Raw genomic sequence first — 11,037 nt, 5'->3', positions numbered from 1 at the left:
AAGTCTGAATTTGTGCTGCAAGGTGACCTAAACTGGGACATGCTTAAACCACCTGACCAAGTCCTAAATCAATGGGACTCCCTACATCTTTCTCAGATTAAATCAAATCAAATCAAATGTTATTTGTCACATACACATGGTTAGCAGATGTTAATGCGAGTGTAGCGAAATGCTTGTGCTTCTAGTTCCGACAATGCAGTAATAACCAACAAGTAATCTAACTAACAATTCCAAAACTACTGTCTTATACACAGTGTAAGGGGATAAAGAATATGTACATAAGGATATATGAATGAGTGATGGTACAGAGCAGCATAGGCAAGATACAGTAGATGGTATCGAGTACAGTATATACATATGTATGTAAAAAAAGTGGCATAGTTAAAGTGGCTAGTGATACATGTATTACATAAGGATGCAGTCGATGATATAGAGTACAGTATATACGTATGCATATGAGATGAATAATGTAGGGTAAGTAACATTATATAAGGTAGCATTGTTTAAAGTGGCTAGTGATATATTTACATCATTTCCCATCAATTCCCATTATTAAAGTGGCTGGAGTTGAGTCAGTGACAGTGTCAGTGTGTTGGCAGCAGCCACTCAATGTTAGTGTTGGCTGTTTAACAGTCTGATGGCCTTGAGATAGAAGCTGTTTTTCAGTCTCTCGGCCCCAGCTTTGATGCACCTGTACTGACCTCGCCTTCTGGATGATAGCGGGGTGAACAGGCAGTGGCTCGGTGGGTGAGGTCCTTGATGATCTTTATGGCCTTCCTGTAACATCGGGTGGTGTAGGTGTCCTGGAGGGCAGGTAGTTTGCCCCCAGTGATGCGTTGTGCAGACCTCACTACCCTCTGGAGAGCCTTACGGTTGAGGGCGGAGCAGTTGCCGTACCAGGCGGTGATACATCCCGCCAGGATGCTCTCGATTGTGCATCTGTAGAAGTTTGTTAGTGCTTTTGGTGACAAGCTGAGGTTGAAGAGGCGCTGCTGCGCCTTCTTCACGATGCTGTCTGTGTGAGTGGACCAATTCAGTTTGTCTGTGATGTGTATGCCGAGGAACTTAAAACTTGCTACCCTCTCCACTACTGTTACATCGATGTGGATAGGGGGGTGTTCCCTCTGCTGTTTCCTGAAGTCCACAATCATCTTCTTAGTTTTGTTGACGTTGAGTGTGAGGTTATTTTCCTGACACCACACTCCGAGGGCCCTCACCTGTAGGCCGTCTCGTCGTTGTTGGTAATCAAGCTTACCACTGTTGTGTCGTCCGCAAACTTGATTATTGAGTTGGAGGCGTGCGTGGCCACGCAGTCGTGGGTGAACAGGGAGTACAGGAGAGGGCTCAGAACGCACCCTTGTGGGGCCCCAGTGTTGAGGATCAGCGGGGAGGAGATGTTGTTGCCTACCCTCACGACCTGGGGGCGGCCCGTCAGGAAGTCCAGTACCCAGTTGCACAGGGCGGGGTCGAGACCCAGGGTCACGAGCTTGATGACGAGCTTGGAGCGTACTATGGTGTTGAATGCCGAGCTGTCGTCGATGAACAGCATTTTCACATAGGTATTCCTCTTGTCCAGATGGGTTAGGGCAGTGTGCAGTGTGGTTGACATTGCATCGTCTGTGGACCTATTTGGGCGGTAAGCAAATTGGAGTGGGTCTAGGGTGTCAGGTAGGGTGGAGGTGATATGGTCCTTGACTAGTCTCTCAAAGCACTTCATGATGACGGAAGTGAGTGCTACGGGGCGGTAGTCGTTTAGCTCAGTTACCTTAGCTTTCTTGGGAACAGGAACAATGGTGGCCCTCTTGAAGCATGTGGGAACAGCAGACTGCTATAGGGATTGATTGAATATGTCCGTAAACACACCGGCCAGCTGGTCTGCGCATGCTCTGAGGGCGCGGCTGGGGATGCCGTCTGGGCCTGCAGCCTTGCGAGGGTTAACACGTTTAAATGTCTTACTCACCTCGGCTGCAGTGAAGGAGAGACCACATGTTTTCGTTGCAGGCCGTGTCAGTGGCACTGTATTGTCCTCAAAGCGGGCAAAAAAGTTATTTAGTCTGCCTGGGAGCAAGACATCCTGGTCTGTGACTGGGCTGGATTTCTTCTTGTAGTCCGTGATTGCCTGTAGACCCTGCCACATGCCTCTTGTGTCTGAGCCGTTGAATTGAGATTCTACTTTGTCTCTGTACTGACACTTAGCTTGTTTGATAGCCTTGCGGAGGGAATAGCTGCACTGTTTGTATTCGGTCATGTTCCAGACACCTTGCCCTGATTAAAAGCAGTGGTTCGCGCTTTCACTTTCACGCAAATGCTGCCATCAATCCACGGTCTGGTTAGGGAATGTTTTAATCGTTGCTATGGGAACGACATCTTCAACGCACGTTCTAATGAACTCGCACACCGAATCAGCGTATTCGTCAATATTGTTATCTGACGCAATACGAAACCTATCCCAGTCCACGTGATGGAAGCAGTCTTGGAGTGTGGAGTCAGCTTGGTCGGACCAGCGTTGGACAGACCTCAGCGTGGGAGGCTCTTGTTTTAGTTTCTGTCTGTAGGCAGGGATCAACAAAATGGAGTCGTGGTCAGCTTTTCCGAAAGGGGGACGGGGCAGGGCCTTATATGCGTCGCGGAAGTTAGAGTAACAATGATCCAAGGTTTTTCCACCCCTGGTTGCGCAATCGATATGCTGATAAAATTTAGGGAGTCTTGTTTTCAGATTAGCCTTGTTAAAATCCCCAGCTACAATGAATGCAGCCTCCGGATAAATGGTTTCCAGTTTATCAGCAATACCACAACGTATGACTCCAAACACCCAGAAAAGGCTACTCTCCTTGATGTCACCCTCACAAATAATCCTGATAGGTATCAGTCTGGTTTTTTCTGTAATGACCTTAGTGATCACCGTTTTCGTAATGGCTGCTCTGTGAAACGACCTGTCCTGATTTGACATAGAGGCATGCTAAAAAACTTTAATGAGCAAGCCTTCCTTCATGAACTGGCCTCTGTAAAATGTTGTAGAATCAGCTTGATCCCCCCCTGTTGAAAACACTTGGTCCTTCTTTTTTGATATTTTCAGTGATATTGTTAACATAACAAGTGCCGTCAGATCAGTAGGCTAGTTTTTGTTTTTTGTTTTTAATTAAACCTTTATTTAACCAGGTAGGCTAGTTGAGAACAAGATCTCATTTAAAACTGCAAAGCAGTTCGACACATACAACAACACAGAGGTACACATGGAATAAACAAACATACAGAATAATACAGGGAATACCCCCTGTATTGGACAAAAATGAATGGCATGTCATTGGCATCGGACAAACCATATACACATTGGCCAATACCACCCAATTCGGCGTTGATTCATCCAAAGTGTATTGCAAATGCCATATGGTAATTGCCAGTTGTAACACTTTAAAAAATTCAACAGGGGGCAAATGCGCTCCACCGGGGTTTTTCATATTGGATATGTAACCCAAATTAATGTCCAAAAGTAAAATTTTGAAAAAATGAACTTTTTTTCAAAAACTTATCACCCCTTAAAAAGTGCTTTCTGGACCGTTTTTCGAAATTCTTTCGATTTTTTTGTCAATTACACATGTGTAAGAACTGTATGAATATACTTTTGTCCAATTTTATTATCATAATTTTTTTAAAATTTTTTTATATGCGCATAAGGAATATGTTTTGTCCAATTCCAATATGATTTCATAGGAAGTCAAAAGTCAAAAGTCAAAAATGTCAAAATTTTGTAAAAACTTCACACACCCATAAAAAGTGCTTTCTGGACCGTTTTTCGAAATTCTTTCGATTTTTGTCAATTACACATGTGTAAGAACTGTATGAATATACTTTTGTCCAATTTTATTATCATAATTTTTTTTTTTTTTTACATGCGCATAAGGAATATGTTTTGTCCAATTCCAATATGATTTCATAGGAAGTCAAAAGTCAAAAGTCAAAAATGTCAAAATTTTGTTTCACACACCCATAAAAAAGTGCTTTCTGGAAAAATTTTTGTCAATTACACATGTGTAAGAACTGTATGAATATACTTTTGTCCAATTTTATTATCATAATTTTTTTTTTTTTTTTACATGCGCATAAAATATGTTTTGCAATATGATTTCATGGAAGTCAAAAGTCAAAAGTCAAAAATGTTTTTGTAAAAAAACTTCACACACCCATAAAAAAGTGCTTTCTGGACCGTTTTTCGAAATTCTTTCGATTTTTTTGTCAATTACACATGTGTAAGAACTGTATGAATATACTTTTGTCCAATTTTATTATCATAATTTTTTTTTTTTTTTACATGCGCATAAGGAATATGTTTTGTCCAATTCCAATATGATTTCATAGGAAGTCAAAAGTCAAAAGTCAAAAATGTCAAAATTTTGTAAAAACTTCACACACCCTTAAAAAGTGCTTTCTGGACCGTTTTTTGAAATTCTTTCAATTTTTTTGTCAATTACACATGTGTAAGAACTGTATGAATATACTTTTGTCCAATTTTATTATCATATTTTTTTATATATTTTTTTAATTGTGCATAAGGATTTTTTTGTGGGCCAAATGACGTAAGAAATTTGACATGCTCAAAAATCCTGCAGAAATGCAAAATTGACTGGCCTGATGAACTCGGGATGGCCGGGCAGTGATAGTTGTTCCTTTCCATCACTCGTTGTGTTGACTTCATCATGTCCATTTTGTGATGTTTTTCACTATATAATCATATTGCAAGTGCACGTGCATTTGCAATATGTTTCAATGTGCATTTACCATATGAAATTTGACCTTGCTCAAAAATGCAAAATTGACTGGTCTGATGAACACAGGATGGCCGAGCAGTGATAGTTGTACATTTCCATCACTCGTTGTGTTGATTTCATCATCTCCGTTAGGTGATGTTTTACACTATAGAATCATATTGCAAATGCACGTGCATTGTTGTGCAACTGGTAACCCAAAAATAAAAATATGGTTGTAAATGCATTTACCGGTCATTCTGATATTAATGCTCGCTATGGGAACACAGGATGGCCGGGCAGTGATAGTTGTACATTTCCATCACTCGTTGTGTTGATTTCATCATGTCCATTAGGTGATGTTTTTACACTATAGAATCATATTGCAAGTGCGCGCGCATTTGCAATATGTTTCAATGTGCATTTACCATATGAAATTTGACATGCTCAAAAATGCAAAATTGACTGGTCTGATGGACACAGGATGGCCGAGCAGTGATAGTTGTACATTTCCATCACTCGTTGTGTTGATTTCATCATGTCCATTAGGTGATGTTTTTACACTATAGAATCATATTGCAAGTGCGCGCATTTGCAATATGTTTCAATGTGCATTTACCATATGAAATTTGAAATGCTCAAAAATGCAAAATTGACTGGTCTGATGGACACAGGATGGCCGAGCAGTGATAGTTGTACATTTCCATCACTCGTTGTGTTGATTTCATCATGTCCATTAGGTGATGTTTTTTCACTATAGAATCATATTGCAAGTGCGCGCGCATTTGCAATATGTTTCAATGTGCATTTACCATATGAAATTTGACATGCTCAAAAATGCAAAATTGACTGGTCTGATGAACACAGGATGGCTGAGCAGTGATAGTTGTACATTTCCATCACCTGTTGTGTTGATTTCATCATGTCCATTTGTTTATGTTTTTCACTTTTGCAAAGTCACTGTGCATTTGCAATATGGTTCAATGGGCAGGTACCATCACGAATTTGTCATGCTATAAAAATCCTGCAGGAATGTGAAATTGACTGGTCTGATGAACACAGGATGGCCGAGCAGTGATAGTTGTACATTTCCATCACTTGTTGTGTTGATTTCATCATGTCCATTAGGTGATGTTTTTCACTATAGAATCATATTGCAAATGCACGTGCATTGTTGTGCAACTGGTAACCCAAAAATTAAAATATGGTTGTAAATGCATTTACCGGTCATTCTGATATTAATGCTCGCTATGGGAACACAGGATGGCCGGGCAGTGATAGTTGTACATTTCCATCACTCGTTGTGTTGATTTCATCATGTCCATTAGGTGATGTTTTTACACTATAGAATCATATTGCAAGTGCGCGCGCATTTGCAATATGTTTCAATGTGCATTTACCATATGAAATTTGACATGCTCAAAAATGCAAAATTGACTGGTCTGATGGACACAGGATGGCCGAGCAGTGATAGTTGTACATTTCCATCACTCGTTGTGTTGATTTCATCATGTCCATTAGGTGATGTTTTTACACTATAGAATCATATTGCAAGTGCGCGCGCATTTGCAATATGTTTCAATGTGCATTTACCATATGAAATTTGAAATGCTCAAAAATGCAAAATTGACTGGTCTGATGGACACAGGATGGCCGAGCAGTGATAGTTGTACATTTCCATCACTCGTTGTGTTGATTTCATCATGTCCATTAGGTGATGTTTTTACACTATAGAATCATATTGCAAGTGCGCGCGCATTTGCAATATGTTTCAATGTGCATTTACCATATGAAATTTGAAATGCTCAAAAATGCAAAATTGACTGGTCTGATGGACACAGGATGGCCGAGCAGTGATAGTTGTACATTTCCATCACTCGTTGTGTTGATTTCATCATGTCCATTAGGTGATGTTTTTTCACTATAGAATCATATTGCAAATGCACGTGCATTGTTGTGCAACTGGTAACCCAAAAATTAAAATATGGTTGTAAATGCATTTACCGGTCATTCTGATATTAATGCTCGCTATGGGAACACAGGATGGCCGGGCAGTGATAGTTGTACATTTCCATCACTCGTTGTGTTGATTTCATCATGTCCATTAGGTGATGTTTTTACACTATAGAATCATATTGCAAGTGCGCGCGCATTTGCAATATGTTTCAATGTGCATTTACCATATGAAATTTGACATGCTCAAAAATGCAAAATTGACTGGTCTGATGGACACAGGATGGCCGAGCAGTGATAGTTGTACATTTCCATCACTCGTTGTGTTGATTTCATCATGTCCATTAGGTGATGTTTTTTACACTATAGAATCATATTGCAAGTGCGCGCATTTGCAATATGTTTCAATGTGCATTTACCATATGAAATTTGAAATGCTCAAAAATGCAAAATTGACTGGTCTGATGGACACAGGATGGCCGAGCAGTGATAGTTGTACATTTCCATCACTCGTTGTGTTGATTTCATCATGTCCATTAGGTGATGTTTTTCACTATAGAATCATATTGCAAGTGCGCGCGCATTTGCAATATGTTTCAATGTGCATTTACCATATGAAATTTGAAATGCTCAAAAATGCAAAATTGACTGGTCTGATGGACACAGGATGGCCGAGCAGTGATAGTTGTACATTTCCATCACTCGTTGTGTTGATTTCATCATGTCCATTAGGTGATGTTTTTTTCACTATAGAATCATATTGCAAATGCACGTGCATTGTTGTGCAACTGGTAACCCAAAAATAAAAATATGGTTGTAAATGCATTTACCGGTCATTCTGATATTAATGCTGGTCTGGGAACACAGGATGGCCGGGCAGTGATAGTTGTACATTTCCATCACTTGTTGTGTTGATTTCATCATGTCCATTAGGTGATGTTTTTACACTATAGAATCATATTGCAAGTGCGCGCATTTGCAATATGTTTCAATGTGCATTTACCATATGAAATTTGACATGCTCAAAAATGCAAAATTGACTGGTCTGATGGACACAGGATGGCCGAGCAGTGATAGTTGTACATTTCCATCACTCGTTGTGTTGATTTCATCATGTCCATTAGGTGATGTTTTTTCACTATAGAATCATATTGCAAGTGCGCGCATTTGCAATATGTTTCAATGTGCATTTACCATATGAAATTTGACATGCTCAAAAATGCAAAATTGACTGGTCTGATGAACACAGGATGGCTGAGCAGTGATAGTTGTACATTTCCATCACCTGTTGTGTTGATTTCATCATGTCCATTTGTTTATGTTTTCTCACTTTTGCAAAGTCACTGTGCATTTGCAATATGGTTCAATGGGCAGGTACCATCACGAATTTGTCATGCTATAAAAATCCTGCAGGAATGTGAAATTGACTGGTCTGATGAACACAGGATGGCCGAGCAGTGATAGTTGTACATTTCCATCACTTGTTGTGTTGATTTCATCATGTCCATTAGGTGATGTTTTTTCACTATAGAATCATATTGCAAATGCACGTGCATTGTTGTGCAACTGGTAACCCAAAAATAAAAATATGGTTGTAAATGCATTTACCGGTCATTCTGATATTAATGCTCGCTATGGGAACACAGGATGGCCGGGCAGTGATAGTTGTACATTTCCATCACTCGTTGTGTTGATTTCATCATGTCCATTAGGTGATGTTTTTACACTATAGAATCATATTGCAAGTGCGCGCGCATTTGCAATATGTTTCAATGTGCATTTACCATATGAAATTTGACATGCTCAAAAATGCAAAATTGACTGGTCTGATGGACACAGGATGGCCGAGCAGTGATAGTTGTACATTTCCATCACTCGTTGTGTTGATTTCATCATGTCCATTAGGTGATGTTTTTACACTATAGAATCATATTGCAAGTGCGCGCGCATTTGCAATATGTTTCAATGTGCATTTACCATATGAAATTTGAAATGCTCAAAAATGCAAAATTGACTGGTCTGATGGACACAGGATGGCCGAGCAGTGATAGTTGTACATTTCCATCACTCGTTGTGTTGATTTCATCATGTCCATTAGGTGATGTTTTTCACTATAGAATCATATTGCAAGTGCGCGCGCATTTGCAATATGTTTCAATGTGCATTTACCATATGAAATTTGACATGCTCAAAAATGCAAAATTGACTGGTCTGATGAACACAGGATGGCTGAGCAGTGATAGTTGTACATTTCCATCACCTGTTGTGTTGATTTCATCATGTCCATTTGTTTATGTTTTCTCACTTTTGCAAAGTCACTGTGCATTTGCAATATGGTTCAATGGGCAGGTACCATCACGAATTTGTCATGCTATAAAAATCCTGCAGGAATGTGAAATTGACTGGCCCGATGAACTCGGCATGGCTGGGCAGTGATTCTGGTTCATCTCAATGGCTCGTTAGGGTTGATTTCAGAATGTCACTTTTGGTGATGGTACCTCACCGTTTAAACATATTGCTAATGTACAAAAGTCAACTAGCAAGTCAGTGTCCACCAGTCAATTAGATGTCATTCTGACACCAAACTGATACAAATTGACACTAAACCCACTTTTTCCAACCTGTTTAGTAGCCAACTATCACACACTTCAGAGCTGGCCCAAAATTCACAACGCCTTTGGTTCAAACCATAAAAAAACATAAAACATGTAGTTACGTTCTAGCTGCGGGTCCATTTCTTATGTTACGTGTAGGCCTAGCTGAGGCGACCCCGAATCCTAAGTTTCGGCTCGATCGGTCATTTGGTGTCCGAGCAAAACCCTAATTGGTGCTGAAAATCCACTTTTTCCATGACTTGCTACGGGGTCCTTGAATGAGCTATCGGACAGAAACGTTGGGGTCTGTCTATATGGGCCGAGACGGTCGCAATGCACCTAGTCTTGTGTCTCTGAGACATTTCTAAATGTCGCCATTTTCGTAATGGTCAAAATGAATTGAAGTCATTGCAAATGTACGGCTGTTTCTCGGTCCGAGAACCGTCTAGAGCCACGTAACTCACCACGCACTATCGACCTGAGGTCTAGAACAGGATTCTAAAGTTTCGGAACTCTAGGTCTGACGGTTCTTTTTAGCTCGAACAAAGCTAACTATTGGAGGCACTGTCTGTCTCTACAAACCCTAATACGTCCCTCCTTCCAAGTTGTGTGTCTGTGTGATTTAGTTTTCCTTTGAAATTTTATGGGAAAAATGACTGATTTACAGTTCATGGGGGTTGCCTAATCACACATATGAAGTTTTGGACAGATCTGACTTTTTTAACCCCTCGAAACAGCCCCTGAGACACCAATTAAGGCACTTCCGGTTGTCACAGGAAGCTATAAGTCAACACATATCCTCACTGGGCTATGCTTTTACAGAATCCTGAGTTCTAAGTCCTTACGTTAAGAATTGACTGATTTACACAGGGTTGAATGCACTATGTCTATCAAACTGCAGGCAGGTAATGGAAAAACACTTTTAGGGTGATTTTAACCACTTCCGGTTGGTCCAGGAAGCTTAGAATCAACACAGGTAGACCTCACACTGGCCTGATGGACTGTCATCAAAGACAGGTTGATACGGCATTCATAACCCATATAGACTTCAGGTTGAATTTAGGGGTTCAGGCAATGTATTCCTATGGGGAGAGAAGTCAATGCAAACTATTTGAAGTAAACACCTTCTTTTAACTATTAAGGGTTAATGCCACACGGTCAACGTTAGGCTTGCACGGATCGGAAGGACCTTAGGAACGTACCTGAGGTCGAATTGTGCTTCTCACCCTAACGGTTCTCTCACTGTCACCCAAAAGCAAATGACGTTGTGGGGCAGGCTTCATTTTGGGCCTACTTTTCTAATGGTCGCTGCGCTCAGACCGAGCGAGCTACGGTCAAGCGGGATATCTCGTTGAACTCGGCACGGCCTAGAGATTATGTTTATGCCATTGCCTGCTCTCTGTGTCTTTGAGAACCGCACTTTTTCACTCCAGCCTTGCTGTGTGTGCGTGTGAGAGCTTTTCTTTGACATCTGTTGGGAGAAATGACTGATTTACAGTTCATGAGGGTTACCTAGTCACACATATGAAGTTTTGAAAAGATCTGACCTTTTTAACCCTTGGAAACTGCCACTGTGACATCATTAAAGGCACTTCCGGTTGGCACAGGAAGCTATAAGTAAACCCATGTCTTGATTGACATAGAAACTTACAGAATCCTGAGTTTTAAGTCCTTACGTTAAGAATTGACTGATTTACACAGGGTTGAATGCACTATGTCTATCAAACTGCAGGCAGTAATGGAAAAAC

The 11,037-nt window shown here is 40.5% G+C and overlaps 1 long non-coding RNA gene across 3 annotated transcripts in view; it reads left to right on the top strand.

Moving 5' to 3' along the window:
• Window positions 1-7,539, top strand: part of LOC127908701 (uncharacterized) — an 18,126-nt gene extending 10,587 nt beyond the window's left edge. For 2 of the 3 annotated variants that reach the window (XR_008068110.1, XR_008068112.1), the window contains exons 3-4: window positions 6,264-7,043; window positions 7,428-7,539. This is a non-coding gene — a long non-coding RNA (uncharacterized LOC127908701). The remainder of the gene's footprint in view (window positions 1-6,263; window positions 7,044-7,427) is intronic. The other variant, XR_008068111.1, reaches the window with a different exon arrangement.
• The last annotated feature ends 3,498 nt before the right edge of the window (window positions 7,540-11,037 follow it).

The sequence above is a fragment of the Oncorhynchus keta genome, chromosome 18 (assembly GCF_023373465.1).
Source record: "Oncorhynchus keta strain PuntledgeMale-10-30-2019 chromosome 18, Oket_V2, whole genome shotgun sequence".
Taxonomy (NCBI): Eukaryota; Metazoa; Chordata; class Actinopteri; order Salmoniformes; family Salmonidae; genus Oncorhynchus; species Oncorhynchus keta.
This window is presented reverse-complemented; position numbering and strand designations above follow the sequence as displayed.